Genomic DNA, 20,773 nt, shown 5'->3' with positions numbered 1-20,773 from the left:
ATGCATATACTAGATGTCTTGGCCAATCGCAGTTTAGAGCGTCTGTGCTTAATGCTAGGGGGTCTCTTCTCCTGGATATGAATCTTGGCACTAGGCAGTTTTGACTGCTTGCAAACAGGTCCATGTGTGGAGTGCCGAACCTGCTGCACACCTGTTGGAAGACCTCCCTGTTTAACATCCATTCTCCCTGATCCATTAGACCTCTGCTTAGTTGATCCGCAAGAACGTTGTCTAGTCCTGCCACGTGAACTGCTTTCAAAGATTGGAGAGTCTTCTCTGCCCAGTGTAGAATGGCGCAGGCTTCCTTTCCTTGTGTAGGGTCCTGAATTTGGTACCCCTTGCCTGTTCAGGTAAGATTTTGCTGTTGTGTTGTCGGTCTTCACTAACACGTTTGTGCCTAACAGATGACTGCTGAGATGACATAGACCGTTTCTTATGGCCCTCAGTTCCAGCCGGTTCATACTCTCGTGACTCTCTGCCTGTGACCAGGGACCCTGGGCCACTGCGTTCTGAGAGTGAGCTCCCCATCCCCAGTGACTGGTGTCCGTTGTCAACACTATTCTTTTTCGGCTCTCTGAGAGGGACCCCCACCAGAAACCTGTGTGGATCCATCCACCACTCCAACTGATGTAGCAATCTTCTCGGCACTGTCACCACTATGTGCTTCTTGCGAATGATGGCTTTTTGGTATGGAAGTAGGAACCACTGAAGAGGACGTGTATGAAACCTTGCCCACTGAAGAATGTCCTGACAGGAAACCATCATGCCAACCACTTGTGCTAGGCATAAAACATCCTGTCGCTGGTTCCTCCGAATCTGTAGAATTAGAGACCGCAATTACTCGTGTCTTTCCAACGACACAAACATCCTGTCCTGAATCGTGTCTATGGTTACTCCCAAGTGAACAAGTCTTTGTTGTGGGGTTAACGAGCTTTTGTCCCTGTTGACAATGAAGCCATGTCTTTCCAGACAGTCCAGTTTTCTGCAGCCCATACACCCGGGGTCTTCCAATAAGTCATAAGGAACACCCAACATGATTGCTTTCATCCACTGGTATACAACTGATAGCAGGTGTTGTGTTATGTGGGACTTGGATGCAAGAGATCCAAGTTCGAATCTCCACTCAGCCATGGGAACTTGCTGGGTAACCATGGAAACTTGTTGAGGACAAAGGCGGAGTAGAAAAAAGTAAACAACTAATAAATCTTTGCATAGATGGTACTTGGATTCCTGGCAACTGTTCACCTCTCTCACTTCCCCTTCTGCAGAGCATCTCTAAGAAGCCTTTGATCCCACAACCATGAATTGGCTAACAGAGTCACCAACACAGGTACCAGACCCTGCAACAGACCCAGATGCCAACTCTGCCCTCATATCTACCCAGGAAATCCGATTACAGGACCCAATGGCATCAACTACACTATCTCTGAGCCAAGCTACAAGTGATGCCTGACACAGGTTGGACACTTGTCAGCTTCCCTCAAGTTTTGATGGGAAATGTAGGCATCCTGGTCTTGCAGCTTGGCTCTTCGACTGCTGTCCAATGGACTTTTCAACTGTCACTTGTCCAACATTCCACCAAGCTGCCTACATTTCCCATCAAAACTTGAGGGAAGCTGACAAGTGTCCAACCTGTGTCAGGCATCACTTGTAGTTTGGTTCTTAGAGCCACTTCATGCCATTGCCCTCTCACTGCTGCTCCGCCTCTGCTGCCTATGTTTCTTCATGAGGGCCATGAATTCTTATCCTGCCTCCACCCCTGGGCTCCAAGAGGCCTTCAAGCTGCCGCTGGCCACCTTTTAAACTCCACAGTTTATCCTGTTAGCCCCATTCCCTTTGCGTCAGGTTGGGATTCTCTGGTTTGACATTGGTTCTCTTGCTGAAGTTTGGTTCTGTTGGGCTCAGCTTGCATTAGTAGTGGGATTTGCATTAGGACAGGCTTATGGCCAGGGATTGCATTTGCTTCTCTTTGCCTAGAAAGCCTTAGAAATGTTTCCCTCATGAGAAAAATAGGGGTCCAATCTTCCTGAAACTTGGGGGTCTTTAGTGGAAGGAGTAAGTTCCCTGCAAATCTAGTGGAGTTTGTTTGAAAAATGCCCCCCAGACCCCTGGATAGTTTTCCTCATAGGGAATAAGGGATTAGATTGGATTAGAGAGTATTTATGGTATTTCTGATACCTGGATCGAACCAAATTTTTATTTTGGTGCATACACTATTGTAGGCCATAACTTATCAACAACATAAGGGCAACTGTCAGCCTGAGGACCATCCAAACTATCAGCTTTCAAAATCCATGCTGCTGAGACTTTAAGATACTACCAGACCGCAGATCATTACTGTTATCTCCTGCATCACATATGAGTATCCTTCCACAGCTCTGTATAAAGAAAGGTTTAAATTTGCTGACTGCCAAAGTAGCCAGGGGGCGGGGGGGGGGGAGGCTTTGCCTACTGATGTACCTTTAAGTTCATTTTGATACATAGGGACCAACATAAGAAGTTTCTTACAGCTTAGACATAAGTATCATCAAACACTAATGTCTGTACTTAAAACTGCTCTTAAATCACCCAATGTGTTATCACTTCCTATAGCAGGCACCAGTGATCCAAGAACCTTCGGCATTACATCTCCCATACTGCTAAAAACCGTGAGTTAATTTAGAAATTGCAGGCACAACATTCTGGGCAATCTTGTTCCTTCATCCACATTCTGTGTGACTTTGTATTATGTCCCAAGTTCACTTCAATATTAGAATTTATAAAGGAACTGCCTCATAGTTGAGTTAAACTGTGAGATCTTCTACCCATATTGGAGGCACCTTCCTAGCTCTCATAAAGGGGTCCTTTCCAGGCCTGAAACTCAGATCTTTGTAACTAGAGATGCCAAGGACTGATGCAAGACATATGCTCAATTAATGAGCTGTTCCTCCTACATACCATCTAATATTCTTCTATGCCCTCTTACACATCAGTGATGATTGAAGTAATTGCATTGGGCCACAAATCCTATTTTAACAGGGTTCTCATTGGCTGATTACACTGTAAGTAATATGCACAATCATTCCCTCCCACAGTACGTTTTGTGTTTCCATGCCATATCATTCCAACATTATAACGGGTCCAGCCACGGACAAACTAGTGTTTTTTACAATCTCAAGGGGTTCTTCCAGTATGTAGAAAATTATGACTTTGCAAATTAACCAATAAGAAAAAAACCCCACCCCAAACAATGTGAGGATGATGTAGTGTGTTCCAGGAATAGAACAGCTGACAGCCAATTAAAGGAAAAACAAAACAGAGAGAGACAGGGAAATTGAGGGATCACAGCAAGTAGAACAGACATTTCCCAACCATTCCCCTCCCCCATTCCTCCTGGGAAGCTGACCCTAGAGTGGCACAAAACCACACACAAAAGACTGGAAAAACCCTTCAATATGCAATAAAGCATGTTTTTCACATTCACCTCCAAAAGAGGAGAAAAAGCCTGAAAGAAAGTAGAATGAGGACTAGACATGCATGCCAGGAGTCAAGAAGCAGCAGCAACCTTTATTGGCATTACATCCATATTAACAAAAACACTCAATGCAACCAGAACTCAGTCTACAAATACACAACTTGCCTCATAGATGCAAGATACAAAAATTTAGCTATAGTTTTGATAACTTTTTGGTTCTGAGTAGCCAATAGGAAGATAACTTTACATTTATCAGATTTTCCTATTTGCTCTCTCAATAGCGGATCAATGAGTGTGGGATGTATATCACAGTAATAAGTACAATACAAAAAAACATGTTCCAGGGTTTCTATGTCTCGCTGAGCACAAGTGCATAACCTGTTAGCATATGGTGTTTTATGGAATCTCCCATAAAGTATTGCAGAAGGTAGCACATTAAACCAAGCTAACAAATAAGCTCTGCGATAATGTGGGGCTATTAAACAAGTAAGATATTCTGCCCTATACCCATGGGGTAAAACCCTCAAACCTAGGGGTGAACATCTGCCTCAGACTCCTGAGATTCTGAATCTCGATGTCAAGGAGTCTTTGTCTGATCGGTGCATAAGCTGATTTTTCTGGGAGGGAAAATAAATCTTCAATATTAATCCCTATTGAGTCAATTTTTTTCTATGTTGTTAAGCCACATGGATGACTGAGACTCCATCAGCATGTGAAAGATGAGGCTATCCTCATTATTCTTAAAATGTAGATGTAACCAAAATTTGATAGTATTAATCCATGCTTTAGTCTCAAGGAGTCTTTGACTGGTTTCAAGGTGGATGGCCACATAAGACACACACATGGGAAGGCCCAATATTTTCCATAGGAAGTTGGATTGTACTCTTTCTACTTCCTTGTTGAAAGCCATAATCCATACCGGTACACCATAAAACAGTCCTGCACTAAATTTGTGGTTGAATACTCTGATAGCTGCGGGCACAAATTGATTACCCTTGGTGAAAAAGAAGCGAGTGAGCGCAAGTTAAGCTGTAAGCAATGAAAGTGTGGCCTTTATACCACACACATGGTCTCTGTGTCTCTTTCCTCTGCCTGAGCCCTCTTCCCTCAAGCTGGCAATGCAATTCTGTTCTCCTACACAACAACAAGGACACAGCTCAACTTGTGGCCTCCTTTTCTTGTTACGCAAGTGTTCTGTTTTGTTCTAGATATTGCAATATTTATGCAAAACCTCACTACATTTTAATGTGATAATCTGAAGACATTCTGTCACTTTTGTGCAATTCCCTTTTATAGATAGAAGGCCCTTAGCATAATTTTAACGAGAATAAATTAATCTGAATCTGAACATTAACTTTGTTTTTGTCAAATGGAACAAGAAAACAAAAAATAACGCTGGTAAGTCAAGAGAGGAAAAATATATCAGACAAGAAAGTCTCAGTTTTACTGATATAGATATACTGAGACTTTGAGGTTTTTTTCTACAATGGAAGAGGCATTTTTAATAGTTCACTACCTTTTGCCAAAACTGAAAATGTAATACTGGGGCCAAGACACTCTAGATTGTTTTTCCAAAGATGGAAAAGCCAGTGCCATAGTTCATAAAGGTAAAGAGTTTAATCTGCTTGCCCTACCTAGAGGTAAATGGCCCATTCACACAATAAAATGATTGTGGTAAGAATGTGGGTTGAGTACACTCAAGTGACATTAGGCCAGAAAGAGAGACTGACTTTTGTTTCAAACAGATGTAAGCAGTATAACAGAAGCATTGTTTCCCGCTGTGTATACACATTTCCTTTGCCCCACCATTAACTTTGGCTATACAGATTTGCAGGTTTCTGCAGTAATATATCCACATCAGTAGAGAGTGCCCTCAAGTCATAGTTGACTTATGGCGACTCCTGGCAGGGTTTTAATGGCAAATAACTAACAGAAGTGGTTTGCCATTGCTTGTCTCTGCAATCTTGGTCTTCATTAGAGGTCTCCCATCCAATTACTAACCAAGGCTGACTCTGATTAGCTTCTGAGATCTGATGAGATCCAGGTCAGGGATAACCACATTAAAATGATCTTATTAAAGGTCACCCCCAAAACAAAATGCTTTGTAAGCAATTTTGTAAAACCTTTACACTTGGGACTCTGGAAGGGAAAAGGAGTTCCAAAGCACTAAGGCGAGAGTATCCATCTTTGTCCTGTAGAAATTATGGATGTGGGACACAAAGGTGTAGTCAAAAAGATGCTCTCAAAAGTCAACCATTCAGAGCAATCATGTGATGCAATACATCTAGGACTGTACTAACTCCAAAGGGAATATGGCATAGTGGATAAGATAATTGTGAGCACCCTCTCCGGTCCCCGCGCCGCGCCCGCCTTCTGCCGTAGCTACCCCGTAGAGGGCGGCTCCCTCGGCCTCAGATATGGGTGAGCGGTGGGGGTTTAAGGCACCCGGCTTCCACCGTCTCTCCCTGCTGAGCTCTGGCTTGTACGTTCGCCCTCTCTCTCTCTCTGCTCGCTACCAGTCGCTCCAGCCACTTCCTCCCCGGCGTCCTTGGGAGCTGCCCTCTTGTAGCTTCCTTCCCACCACCTCCACCAATCCTGCCATCCCCCACCCTTCCGTGCTCCCCCTAGCAGCCCTGGTTCGTCCTCCCCCCTGCCTGCCACCCCCTGGGGCCAATCCCGTTGGGTCTCCCTGCCTGCTGGTTCCCGCCCCCGCTCGGGCTCAGGTGCAGCCGTTTGCGCCGGCCGCCCCGGTGCTGGCTCCCTCGCTGCGGCCAGCGTCTTCGCCGCGGTCCCCTCCACCGCCGCAGCCAGTCCCTTCGTGGCGGCTGGCTTCCCCGCCGCGACTGGTCTCCCCGCTGCGGTCGCTGCCACCGCGGCTCCCCTCGCCGCTGCGGCCCGCCCCGCAGCCGCGGCCAGTGTCTTTGCCGCGGCTGGCGTCTTTGCTGCGGCCTCCTCCGTTGCTGCAGCCAGCCCCCTCTTCGCGGCCGGCATCCTGGTCACGGCCCTCCGGCCAGCCGCCGCTGCCGCGGGTGTCGTGCCGCCGGCCTTCGGCAGCCAGGTAAGGGGGTCGGGGTCGGGGGGCCCTGGAGGAGGAGGAGGGCGCTCCTCCTGGCTGGAGGGTGGCACCCCCGCCCCCGAGGCCGAGTCCGGCTGCGCCGGACAATAATGAACTAGGACTGGAGGCACTTTGGTAAATATCTCCACTCAACCATGAAGTTCATTGATGACCCTGGACAAATCACAATCTCTCAGTGTCACCTACCTCACTGGATTGTAGCGAGAAAGGACAGCACATTTTTTTTAAAAAAATGTAAGTTCATAGAATCACAGAATCATTGAGTTGGAAGGGGCCTTACAGACGATCTACTCCAACCCACTGCCCAATGAAGGAACTGCCTAAAGTGTCCCTAACAAGTATCCGCCCAGCTGCTCTTTGAAGTCTGCCAATGAGATGGAATCTACCACAACCTTAGGCAGCTGATTCCACTGCTGGATTACTCTTAATATGAAGAAGTTCTTCCTAATGTCCACATTCCTTGGAATAAGAGTGGGATAAAAATTCAATAGATAATTTTTCTTAGGGGAATAAACGTGTCTCTACCTTAAGCCTAAAATAATGTAAACTTGGCACATCTGCTTAATTTTTAACAATGTCACATATGTTTATCTATTTATTTGTTCCCTTAAAAAAAAACAAGATACACCCCTCCAAGTTTTAAAATATGGGTGCTAGAGAAGAGGTTTTGGTAACAAACGTCAGCTGATTTACTCCATGCATAGCTGACTTCTCAGCACACTTATGACACTTGCAAACTTCTCTCCAGGACAACAAATGGCAATTTACTGGGAATGTAATCAAGAGGGCAGTTTATGGATGGAATATCATAAACATCCCTTCTTCATATATCATACGTCCAAGACACTGCCTGGCCCAGAGCATATGCCACCCAGGGGAGCCTGGAAAATTATCAGAGAGTGAGTCAAAACGACTAACTGACACCCCTCCACACCCCGAAGAGAGACGCATAACCTAGAGCAATGAGGCTCCCAGGAAGTTCCTGACTTATCTTGTCAAAGCCCAATCTCATTTTCCCTAACCTATCCTCCATAATCAAGCAACACCCAAGCTATTCAGCAAACCTGGTAGCTTTTCCCACCCAGTGCTAAAAGGGTCAAGCACTTTTCACACCTATAGACCACCTTAGGAAGCCTCTCCCAATTTCACTGCCCACCTCCAGACATAGCCATTAAGCCATTGTTTTGGGGGCAAAGACGTCACCTTGCCCCAGGGAACATCTTTCCCTGTAACTGGGCTCCCCAGACATGTGCTGTGTATGTGTGTTCCCTCCATGCACCCCAAAATCCATTTGGCCTTCTTCTCCTTGTGAAACGCTGATGATTTTGCTGCTGTCTTCATGGATCTCTGTTTTCAAGACTGGTAGTTATTGCCCTCTCTGAAACTGTTTTCTCCCCCTTCCCTCCCTGATTTTCTTAGTTAGCCTTGTATGTGTGCTATGTGGGATTTTCTGTATGTTTGCCCTTTTTATTTTCTGTTTAATAAAAAACTTTTCTGGTTGAACATCTTACTGATTCATTTAAGAATTCTCTAAGAGAATAATACCCGTAAACATTGGTGGAGACTCCTAGTTACCCCCTCTCGTTTGCCTCCTTAATGCTAATTCTCCCAACTAATTAAGGAGACCTCCTATCTGGGTAACATAAGGACTAGAGAAAAGTGCCCTGTCCCTTTAATAGAAGCTTAATGAGGTGTTCTTTAACTAATGGCATTATTTACCTCCATGCTATTGCTATTACAAGTTTTAGCTGCCCATTTCTATACATTCCTCTACAATAAGAGACAGGACATTTTTCTCCAGGCCTGTTGGCAACCCTAGTCTTCATCCCTAACAACATGTGCAATAGGGCTTTCAATCTTGCTAATCTAAACAATGCAGCAAAATGGAGCCCTCAAGAGGTGCTAATGTTACCTTCTTTGCTTTCTCCAACAAAAACAAAACAGTTAATAGAGATGTTAAGTACAGCTTTTAAATTACAGGACTAGTTCCTAATATTATAATAGGATAACTGGATTGAGGTCACACCTCCAATTAAGTACTTGGGCACATTAAGGTGCTGTTAAACTGCAGAGATGTGTGTCTGTGTATGTGAGTCATGTTGTCCCTTAGCAATTCATCTGTCCTACTCACTACTTTTCTCACTCAGCTACCTCCTGCCCGCTAAATGTTTAAAAATGTATCTCAACACGTGAAGACAGTGACAGACACTACAAACATTAGCTTTCAATGTTCAGACAGAAGTTAGACCCCATAAAAGGCATCTTTTTAAAGCTACCCAATAAAAAGCAAGCTCTGAATTATGCAAAGGTTTTTTAAATGTATGTTCTTCTATAAGTTTCAGAACTATGCAGTGACAGACAAGAAGAAGAGAGAATTCTAGTCCTTTAAAAAAAGGACTTAATTTTTATCCAGGTACTGACCTGGATGGTCTAGATAGCCCAGTTTCGCCAGATCTTGGAAGATAAGCAGGGTCAGCCCTGGCCAGTGTTTGGATGGGAGACCACCAAGGAAGTCCAGGGTCACCAGGCAAAGGCAGGCAATGGCAAACCACCTTTGGACATAATCTTGCCTTAATCTCTACAGCATTGCCATAAGTTGGCTGCAATTTGATGGCTATTTTTTGCAGCTATTTGATATGCTGTTTTTTTACAAGTTGCATCCCCAACCTGTGCTTTGGCTGCAGCTGAGGTCAATTTTCCCAAGGATGCTAATTTCAATGTTAAATTTACTATATAATTATGTGGTAGTGAGGGCACTTTTAAAAATAAGTTGGAGAATTGTGGAGGTGCTGCAAGCAACACTATTATTTCACTTCGCGTAACAGAAAGCCAGGATGGCTTGTGTAGCTCAACTTACCATTTTGGCTCCAGTACAGAGAGCTACCTCAGCTTTCCTGAAGGATTTCTGGGTGCCCACTGAATATCCTCTTTTTCTTGGAGGACCCTATGCTCTACCATCACCCTAGCAACGCTGCTCCACTGTAAATTTTGGCATATGCCAATTTTTCAAAAGGTACTTGCCAAGGAGTATGGAGAACTGCTGTTGAGGGCAGAATGAAAAGCCCCACCAAGTATGCAGAATTTGTCTTGCAATAACTACTCTGGACTGTGACCTATGTTATTTATTTATTTACTTCATTTATACCCCACCTTTCTTCCCAATGGGGACACAAAGTGGCTTACCTTGTTCTCTTCTCCTCCATTTGATCCTCACAATAACCTAGCATGTGTGATTGGCCCAAGGTCGCCCAGCAGGCTTCCATGGCAGAGTGGTGATTCAAACCTAAGTTTCCCACATACTCTAATCACTACATCACAGCAGGTTTACAAAATAACAAGTATTATGCCAATAGATGTTTGCACACTATAAAATTTGTTGCCAGACCCCTATCCATTCTCATCTGCGCACCCCCCACTTCCATCTGGTATGTATGTACTGTGCGTGTTATACCAGGAGCAAGTCCCAGCCCACAGAGCATGAGGAGCAAACACCATGTTTTGTCTCAAGATGGATCCTACTCCAAAACAAACAACTTTCGAAGAAGAAGCCTTTTGGTGGGGAAAGGCAAGTTATACAAACTAGGCTAAGACAACCAAGCCACACCTATATTGTCCTTTACATGGTAATACAATCACTGACCACTGACGCAATTCAGATCTTAGTGTCTTGTAAAAGCAGGGACTCTGCACTTCAAACCTTCCAGTTGGCTCACAACTCCCACCACAGTTCTATCTTTGTACTAGCCCCTGGCAATTCAATCAAAACAAAACAAAAATACATACTTTCACTCTTTAAATGTCTGACATGGCTACTCTATGTTCTGAGAACCTCAAATACAAGATCAAAATTTCAGAAATGTAGCCATTTTAGTCTGCTGCAGCCAAACAAGGTAAAATCAACAATTTCAAAATTATAGTATAAACATTTATGAGCCAGAAAGCTTATGCCATGATGAATTTGTTTGTTTTATGGTGCCTTGTTATTCAAATACAAATAGTCAAATTACATTGAAAAACAATAACTGAATCTGAGTTAACAGTAAAGATTTTTAAAAAGCACAGTTAGATAATTTTATGTGGGAAGATAAGGCTGAAAGACAGCAACTGGCCAGAGGACTCAGTGAGCGTTATGGCGTAAGTCTGAGAGTTTCTCTACATGAGACGCCTGACCGTGTGTTCATCAAGTGTCAGGAGAGGCAATATTAGCTGGGAAGCATAGTTTTAAAAGACAGAGCTGGTGTAGATCGCTCCAGAGGAAATGGACAACCCTTCACCACCTCTGGCATGACGGACTGTCTCCCCTTCTGGAGCCTTTGCCTGCCACCCTCGCTGCTTAAAACTTTGAATTAACCAAGTCTTGGCAGAGCAAAGGCTCTGGAAGGGGAGACAGTCTGGCATGCCAGAGGCAGCAGAGGGCTGTGAGAGAATTCATCCCCTCCGGAGTGATCTCCACCGGCTCTGTCATTTAAAATGCTTCCTGGCTAACATTGCATCTCCTGATACATGAAGAACATGTGTCAGAAATCTTGTGTAGAGAGACTCTGAGTAAATGCTATGTCTCCACCACAGGGATTCTGCAGACAGATGGCAGCTGTGAGTTCCCTGCAAGAACCTAGTCTGGAAGTGTGCAGAGCTCTGATTGGGATCAGAACTGTGGCACTGGGGTATATGTGTGGCTGTTCCATTTTACTGACCTGAAACAACCCCAGGGGGTGTTATTGGAAAAATGGAGCAGGGGAGGCTGAAGCAACTTCCCTCCTCGCCATGGTCCCAATCCCTCAAGACTCCACATACTTTGGAACTGAGGTCCCAGAGGGAAATCACAGCTGCTGTCTGGTAGCCAGTCCTCTGTAGTGGTAACATATCAAACATAACATCTAGTTTGAACCAGAGAGAGGATGAGGCAACTGGATATATTTCTTAAGCATTTTTCATTTGTCTCATCTTGGCTAATGCAGCAGAGTAAATAACCAGGATGCACTCAGACAACGCATCTGATACTGTTCACACTAAAAGAGGGAGAAAGGGAATGGAGTTTCCTGGGGTCTTGGGAGCGAGCTCCAAATCCTGCAACTGCAAACATGATCAACAGTGCAATTCTACGCCAAACTTCAATGGGCATATCAGACTGGATACCTCTGCATTGGACAGCACTGACAGTGGCTTTGACCATTACATAAGAAGCAATTGCCTTAGAATTTCTATTTTAGATTTTAAAAAGTTTACAATATAGATACAGCATAGTCTTCAAGCTTGATTTTCAGTATCTTACAAAAAAGAATGAAAGACATGAGAGCAAGATTAGGTAGAGTCGCCCAGCAGAGTTTACATCAGGGATGAGCAGATTTCAAGCACTCTAGGAACACAAGTGCACCTCTGTTTTCATCCCAATGTAGAATAATTCTGAGATTCATAGCCATGCCAGCCTAAACTTTACTCTGAAGAAAGTCTTTGTCTTCAACTACATCAGTGTTTCACAGTAAACAACTGTATGAACAATTGTATTCATCTAGAATGCAATATACCAAAAACCCATAAGGGGAAAAATGCCTGAGTTTCTTTCTCTCATGCACACACACAAACACAGATTCTAGCTGAAATGCTGTGCCAGCTATCAATACAGCTTGTTTTCATGCCTCTTTGTTGAGTCAGTAAACTTCGTAAACTTCAGTGTTAATACTGTCTTTTGTTGTCTGAATTATGATGATCCATGTTCCACATATTCCACTCTCCTCTACTTACCCAAGCACAGTACCCCCAATTACTACAAAAGCAGTTTGGAGACAGTAGATTATGGACAAAAAACGTATCAACAAGTTGTGCATAAAATTATTCTCACTACCAAAAGGCAAACAGAAAACACAGAGATAAAACCAATGTAAGAAATAAGTAGTCAAAATATCATAAATCACTGAAATTCAATTTTCAATTGTCAGTATCTCTCTGTCCCATTGCCCAACCTGAAACCAAACTGGTAAGTGTCCAGAGCACAAGAGTTGTCCTGGTTTGCTGTTGCTCTCTCAGTCACTTTACCCCCAAAAAGGGAAGATTAGAGACTGGGCGATAATTGGCCAAATCATTTTTATCTAGGGATGGTTTTTTCAGAAGCAGTTAGACGACCGCTTCTTTGAGTGGCCAGGGGAAGGTGACCTGAGGCGGAAGCCAGCCCCACAGTTGGAGAAATCAGTTTAGGTATTTCCAGCACCACATCTAAGAGTACCTCCACTATCTCAGAAAGGGATCTTTCTGGGGAATCAGGCAGCAGGTAATACAAGCAGAATACCTTATCTATCCTTAGTACCCAAAGTGAGAAGAATATAGTCAATGCCAGCTATAATTTGTACTGAGAGTCTACGGAAGTTGAAAGACTCAAGTAGGATAATAGCAACCCCTCTTTCCCAGCCACCTTTGCAGGGTTGGTGGAGGAACATATAATCAGATGGAGTTAGTTGGGACAGGCACACCACACCATTTTCTTCCAGCCACATCTCTGTAATGCAGTCCAAGTCAATTCTCTCTTCCTGCAACAACCTAGTAAGGCGTAGTTTTGTGTCTTATTAATCTAGCATTGCATAGTATTAGCGAAGAGGTGGAGGAACAGGGGGGCCCTGCACTGTCAACTCTCTGGATGCTATGGAGATTAGTTAGGCAGTGAGCATCCTTGCCTGATATTGACCATCTTTGATAGATTCTACATTCATCAAACATCTTGCTCCAGTTAGAGACTGCTCCCATAACCATAACCACAACTATTCACCACAAACAACATGCTAATGACCACAAAAAACTATGCAAAAAACTATGCAATTACCGACATGATGTATTGATACTAGTGTTGTTCAACAGGTGATGTTCCATGCCAGCTGTTCCTGGGTTTCCAGTATGTAACTATACAAGCTCTTCCTCTACTGCTCATTGCATGCAATGGCTGAGCCTAGCTATGCACCACAGGCCAAGAGCTCTTGTGCTCTTGCCCTTTGGCTTGCGCCTCTGGCGCATAAATCCTGCTTAAATGCCTGCAGGAGCCTCCAAAGCCACATGCATACCTGAAAGCAACAACAGGAAGAGTACACTCAATGTTGGAGGTGTGGTAAGAGCTTTTAAATTGACAGAGAGGCAGGAAGTTCTTACAATTATAATAATTTGATGTCACTACGAACAAAAGGCTTCTCTATTTATTTTCAGTACTCATTCTTTTATTTTTAAACCAAAGCTTTCTAGCATTTATCTTGTCTATACCCATATCAGATTTGAAGTTATGCTTTCCATACATGTACTAACATTTTTAACCGTTGGCATTCTCCTTTCACCAGCACAGGATGATATCACATCTGTGCTATGTAGTCAACCAAGAAAAGGGCATGATATTCCTTAAATTTCTGAAGTGAATTTTTATACACATGCAAGGGATTAGGAAGAAATTATCTTCTTTAGCATACCTCTCAGCATACAGACACTCTTCCAGTGTTTCTACAGTCTAGCAGGCCCTGCCTTCTGAATTTCCTGTGCAATAATTACTGGAAACACCTGGAATAGAAAGCAAAACCTTCAGGTCTCTGGGGCAGCTGCTGTGCAGTACCTATAGAAACCAGAAGAACCTCATGCTCCTATTCCTCTGTAGAGAGAGACATTGCAGGGTTCATGCCATTCACTGGCAGTTGCATATTGTCGCATGACTAATGTCATGTGGCTAACGACTTCATGGTATAGGCAGGTTTTGAAAGAAAAACAACAGACAATCCCCAGCATGATGTCAGGGCTAGCTTTACAGTACAAACATCCTGAGCAATGACCTGGAGCAGGATGGCATCTATAAAAGGAACAGGGTTGTGGTAAATGGATTTGGTCAGGAGGTCACTTTCCTAAAGGGAATAGGGTTATAGTTTGTTGTGTGTATTATCTTGTTTCTACTGCTTTATTTTCTAATTTTCATAATCCAGTTGTTGCATAGTTGCATAGTATGTCTTATTGTTTTTCCTTTATTGCATTCTTTTTCTAATTCAGTTCAGTTCAGTTTATTGGGTATAGCCATAGGCCATCACAAAATTACAAAAAACCATTAGATAAGATATAAATTAGGTAAAATACAACTACATACAATACAGATTTTTCTAATTTTATAAGCTGCCTTGAGTCTCAGAGAGAAAGGCAGACTATAAGTAAAGAAAATAAATACATATATATTTTTAGGGACACCATGGAGAGTAGGATACAATTTTGGTCATGCGTATTCATATGCAATCCAGCATGAGTTCCCGTTCGTTTGTTGCACTACTGCAAGAATACTGAGATGTACTCTTTACAGCCTGGTGGGGACAGTAAGACGCCTTGGGCGAGGTTTGCATCCAGCCACCAAAACTAAAGAGCCATGAGCCCCGCCTGGGTTCAGACAAGCTACAGCTTCTCCTTGCTGTTCAGCACTTGCACAGCACAAAAGTTGAAGTATTTTTTCAGGGGCTGGAGCACCTTTTCTTCTCAAGTTCCATCATTTTGGTGTTTTCATCTCTTTTTCACTTCCCAGAAATGTCACAGTAACTTTTACAAACAGAAAAGTGTTACCGTTGTGTCCGGTCAAGAATAGAATAGGCTGAATAAAACTATGGGAAATTTCAGCTATTTATTTAAAATATTTATAAACTCACCTTTCCCCAGATGATAGGGGACCACTGGATAGTGCTACCATATAGTTAAAAACTACCTCAACTTAATTTCTCACTTTCCTTCATGTAGGAGTTCTCCACTCCTTTTTAGCTGAGAGAGAAAAATCAAGGCTGTCAGATCCTTTCCTGTTTTGGAGTACCTAATTAATAAGGCCATAGGATGATGTCATCTGAACCACTGCAGTTTTTCCTGCCTCAATAAGGCTAAGAATTCAGATGTAATGGATTAAAAAAACAGGAAGACATATTTTAAAAATAAGTTTTTGTTGCAAATGTGGTGCATATACATGAGAAATAATCTAAATTAAGTTGCAAGTTAAAAAAATAAAAGCTATGCACATTGCTATGCAACCTATAAAATGAATTCTTTTTTTATTAAATCAGTTTGCAATACTTCCAAAACTGTCATATTTAAGGATCTAGTAAGGCTAGAAATCACTTTAGGTGGTTTTTCACTCAATCTGTGCTATTACTTATGTTGGTAAGCTGAATGCTAGGGTCATAATGATCAGACTGCACATTTTAAAATGGTTCCCTTTCATGGATTTATGCTGGTTCTAGAAAGCATTAATATAATTCAAAAGTAATGCCCTGAAGACTAAAAGACAATCTTGGCATCTTGCTTTAAAAACACGCCCTTCTATTATTTTAAACACTCTAGCTTTTTACGAAAGAAGAAATGTTAATTTTTGTCCAGTTTTTTAAAAATGTTTTACATCTGCAGCAGTTACAGCTGTAATCTAAAGCAGAAGTTTAACTCTTTTTCTGTGGGCTGTGTTTCCTATCAAAATCTGTGCCACCCAAACTGGAGGGATTTAAGTTTGCTCTCTCTTGCCTTAAAGGTACAATGGAAGTTACTAGTAATAACTAGTGATGCTTCTTTTCATGGAAATTAGCCTTAACCTCTATGTATAGTAATTATACCTATTATAGTAATTCATCATTGAAAGGGATAGGGAGGGGCTGACCTGAAGATACTACTTCATGAGTATCTTCATGTGTTTGAATGCTGATCGCTAACATTTAAACCAGATACTGAGGCTAAACCCAATGAAGTCATTAGACTGGAGCAACTCTACACACATTGTTACTAACCTTTGACTGCCAGGTGAAGTAGACTGCACTAGACTAGATGGGCCAGTGGTTTGATTAAAGCAGCTTCATATATTTTATTATTTCAAGTTTTGTTACACTGAAGGCTGCAGTAGATTTAATCCTAAGAAAATTTACTCCATTTTAACCCCATTCATCCCTCTGAGTGGGCACTAATCTGTCTAGAAGAGTGGTATATAAATATGTTATTTATTATTATAATGGGTTTAGACTGTAATAAATCTGTAGAACAGTGAAAGATTAAATTTATCTATATTTAGATTAATTCTCAAACTGAAGTTATCTAAGGTTGAAAATTCAGAAAAATATATATGCAAGACTGAATTATTCAGGAGGGCTTTCTACTTCAATTACAGGGTCGTGTCATAAGAAACAGATCAAAGAGATAACCTGGTAAGGGACAGAGACTATAGACTAGGCTATGGGGTATTATCTGCTGATGTAGTTTTGCTCTTACTGGGTAGTTCAATACAGCCAAAGCTGTATTAACTATTTACGCTTTAATTCAGAAAGGTTTCAGCTATATATATGAATTTATGCTAGTTTTCAAATTTGTGGCTATTGTATCCCTATTGTATCTGCTTTCACTGAATGTCCTAACTGTTGAGCATATTGTATTTTTGCTCTGTAAATGCCCTAGCTATTGATTATATTGTATTCACTTGCAGTATGTAATCTGCCTTGGATCTTGGTAAGAATGGCAGACTGTAAGGCAGACATTCAAAATGTGAAACTATCTTTTCTATACTTGCTGAATCAGACAGATGTAATTGACTATAACTGCATGACTAATTTTATGCAACTTTGTGTTTTTATTTTTTTAAGCCACATATTTAACATTTCCTTGGAAACTGCCTACTCTAACTAGAAGCATCTTCCATGAAGAGGCAACAAAGAAATTTTCCAAATAAATAAATAAATAAATTTCCAAATAAACACACCGTAGAAGATGTTATGGAGAACAGATGCTTTATTTACTTTGCAAAGCTCCAAGTTTGCTTCATCATCTCAGAAGCAGCTAGAGAATATTCATTAGAAATAAATAATCTGACAACGGTAGCTTCATTCTACTTGTGCATCTGGATCCCATGCATATCTATTTCTGCATATGTTTGCACACAAGTGTGCTAGTGTAAGAGGTGTGAGAGTGTGAATACCACACAAATACTGAATGCAGAGACCCACAAAGTCCTTAAAAGCTAATTTATTTTGACCAAGTGTTTAACTACTGAGGTCAAGGAAAGCTGAGTAACTTTGATCCCAAATATTCCTACATATCTGAATGCAAGGGCACTATAACCAACACTTACTCATGAATAAGCCTCATTGACTAAAATGGGTTTTACTTTCAAGCAGACCTATTTTAAGCTTGCTCTCTTAAATACCAGCTCAGTAAATACGATATAAAATAAATGCCACAGCCAAGAAGTATCCTCCTGAGCACATGCATGCCAACTCAATAAAAACAGTCATTAGTACTTTCCAAAAAGGAATGAATAGGAAAACATGGTTACTTGGCAAAACTCTTTCTTCTGTATGGATATTTTTGTCAGTTTCTCTGAGCTACTGTAAGAATAATTTTTAGCTCTCTACTTACGCTGGTGATGGAGCATGTGTAACAATTTAAAATACAATCAACCAAATGGCTCCTGTACACTGAGTTTTCCTAGAGTCTATGAGCAGGTAAAATTTTTTGATCTGTAGGGAAAATAATAGAAAGATTGCTAGGATTTGGGGGAGGGGCACAACCCCTTGCTAAACTATTTGCATTCATCCTTGTAAATATCAAGAGGATTCCAAGTAATGACTACCATTCATTTCAACTGACTCACACAGAGAACAAATCTTGGGCCAGGTCTTTAGAGTATCTAAGTGCAGCTCAGCAAATATGTAAGGACTTTGCCACTCAGTGCTCTGAAGACTCAGGGTTATCTCAAAAGGATCCTGATAACAAGAAATGAGAAATAATTACACTCATGAGATGCACTAACAAGAGAAAGACCAAGAAGCAACGTAATTCAGAATGGGAGCATAAACCAGATTCAATTATCTGGATGGAGATTTGTAATTTTTAAAAAACATACTACTCATATTTTGCATTACACATCCTTTAAAGAATTTTGGAACAAACTTTTATTTTGTTTTGTAACTTTACTTTGGATCAGCTTTTGATATTACCTTCTTTCCCTCATCTCTCCATTTGCTAATATATAATCCCTGTTAGAGATTTATAATACCAAGACAGGAAAATGGGTAGCTTCTGTACAGCTTGCACAAGGCAGCACAGAAACACAACAGAATATGCACAGAAAGTCACTTGGATGATCAATACCTTTCTTTTGACAACTAATTCAAGAACAGAAACATGCAACATTTTTTCAGTTCACTGTTCTCTACTGTACACTCACTATTCATTGCAAAGTTCCTCTGCAAAGACATTACAGCCTCTGGAATCAATTGCTTACAATTAGATTACAGCCTTCTCCTAGCTAACGCCAGACAGTCATCAGACTTTAAAAACACAAGTAGGAGAAACTGTGGCCACTTTCCCAAGACATAAGGGAGAGCTGAGAGAAAACATACTAGGCATTTTCTCAGAGTCACTCTCCTTTACAACAGAAACCAACTGAGTCCGAATGTGCACCTGCTCAAACTAAACGTTATGAACATCTTGCCTTAGCAAGGATGGACTTGTAGGAAAAATAATACATAGTTAGTATCCTAAGTTAGCAGAAAATGAAAAACCGAGGCCTGTTTATACGGAACGCCCCGCTGCAGTGGCTGTTGGAACCAGGGCCGTCTTCCGCCACTGAAAAAAGCCAAGGCTCCTCAAAGCCAACAACCAGACCAGTTCGCGAAGCAGAAACCTGTCAGCGGATCCATAAAACTCTCGGCCTAATCCCGTCTCCTGCCCCGGGTCTCAATCAAAATTGTACGCTGACTCACCCGGAGAGAGCTGCACTCTCGAGCAGCCTGAATTCCTCCTTCCCTAAGCCTCTCCCGGACGTTAACTGCCTGGCGGGTTTTCTCACTGACGTGTCAGCCGAGCTCCAGCGGCAGGCGGGGAGCGACCCCGGCAGAAACAGCCAGCCGCCTGACAGGATTCTGAGCCGCCTACCAGACCCGCTCAGCCCTCAGCCCGGCGCCGCTCGCTGCGCCCAGGTGCTCCGTTAGTTTGTTGTGGGAGCGGCCACCCGACCGGCCCGTCGCCCCAGCGCTGCGCAGGGTGGAGCCACCTCCCCTCCTCCTTGGGGCGCTTTCCCAGCAGCCGCGCTCCCGCCCAACGCAGTCCGGAGAAAGCAAACGCCCAGCCATCCCCGCCCGGGACACCAACCTCTACTCGCGGCGCGGTCGGAGGCGCCATAAAGCCGAGCTCGGAACCGATAGAGGCGGGACCGTGCCCGGCGGGGTCGTTCGAGGACACACTGAAGGTTCATGCGATGCAGAATCGGCAGGACGGCTCGCCACCCAGCGGGCAATACTTGCAAGTGTAGGCCCCTGCTCTCTGGACAGCAGCAAGGCTGCGACTTTCCCGCCAGGTCACACCCCCCCCCCAGCACAAACAGAAATTCAACAGGTGTTAACATACACACCATCGGTAAGATCCGGGTCCAGTAGCATCTTAAAGACCAACTAGATTTCCGGGGAATGAGCTTTCGAGAGTCAAAGCTTTCCGTGTCAGGAAAATGTCAACTCTGCCTTTTGCCGACTATGGAAAAGCACCACGTTTCTGTCTGGAATATAAACTGGCATCCTAGCACCTTGTTCTTAAAGAACACCTCTTTCTAGGCATACATTCCAAGAGCTGCTGCACTAGGCACTGTTGTTGACTAATTCCCAGTATTTCACAGGCCTTTGTGTTTTTCTACTGAATGAGAACTTCATCTACAGGGAACAACATGGAAGGGTGGCTGGAGGCAAAAAGAAAGCTCATCTGAGTTTAAGAAAGAGAATCTTTTGCCTATTGTCACTTTTCTTCGAGTTGTATGCTAAAACAGTTATTAAAAGCACCCTGTTTTCCATTGTATCTAGTTACCTGAGAGTTGGATCAAGAGCCCAGGGCTTGCAAGTGGCTCACTCTAGCCTCTGAATCACCCCTTGAATATGTAAACAAAGCAGAGATTGAAGTTAAAGCCATAAGCAGTATTATCCCAAGTATTTGTGAAAACAGGCCAAACACAGCAACCCAAAATTCCACAGACATGCATAATAAATAAATATTTATAATAGAACAATTAGAGAGTTGAATAAACTGTGCTATCTGTTAAGTTTGCATTTATCTTTTTTGGAGGCGTTCCAAATTTTCAAGGACGTAAGTACCATTGAACTCAATGAAACATTTCCAGGTAAACATGTTTCCAGGAATAATCTTATAATTCTCTTTGTGATTGTATTCTAGTGGCAGTCTTTATGTTAGTTTTCTTCGCTGCAGTAATGGCCATAACTACAGTTAACTACAGTTATGTAGTG

At 42.6% G+C, this 20,773-nt stretch overlaps 1 protein-coding gene across 6 annotated transcripts in view; it reads right to left on the bottom strand.

Annotated features, from left to right (window-relative positions):
- Nucleotides 1–19,676, bottom strand: part of SGK3 (serum/glucocorticoid regulated kinase family member 3) — a 109,470-nt gene extending 89,794 nt beyond the window's left edge. For 4 of the 6 annotated variants that reach the window (XM_054985454.1, XM_054985461.1, XM_054985462.1 and 1 more), the window contains exon 1: nucleotides 19,250–19,485. The gene's annotated coding sequence lies outside the window, so the exon portion shown is untranslated. Of the gene's footprint in view, nucleotides 1–13,969; nucleotides 14,058–19,249; nucleotides 19,486–19,637 lie in introns of those variants that run through there. The other 2 variants (XM_054985455.1, XM_054985456.1) reach the window with 2 other exon arrangements.
- Between the last annotated feature and the right edge of the window lie 1,097 nt (nucleotides 19,677–20,773).

Source organism: Eublepharis macularius, chromosome 7 (assembly GCF_028583425.1).
Source record: "Eublepharis macularius isolate TG4126 chromosome 7, MPM_Emac_v1.0, whole genome shotgun sequence".
NCBI lineage: Eukaryota > Metazoa > Chordata > Lepidosauria > Squamata > Eublepharidae > Eublepharis > Eublepharis macularius.
The sequence above is the reverse complement of the archived record's forward strand: the minus strand, read 5'-3'. Positions and strand labels throughout refer to the sequence as shown.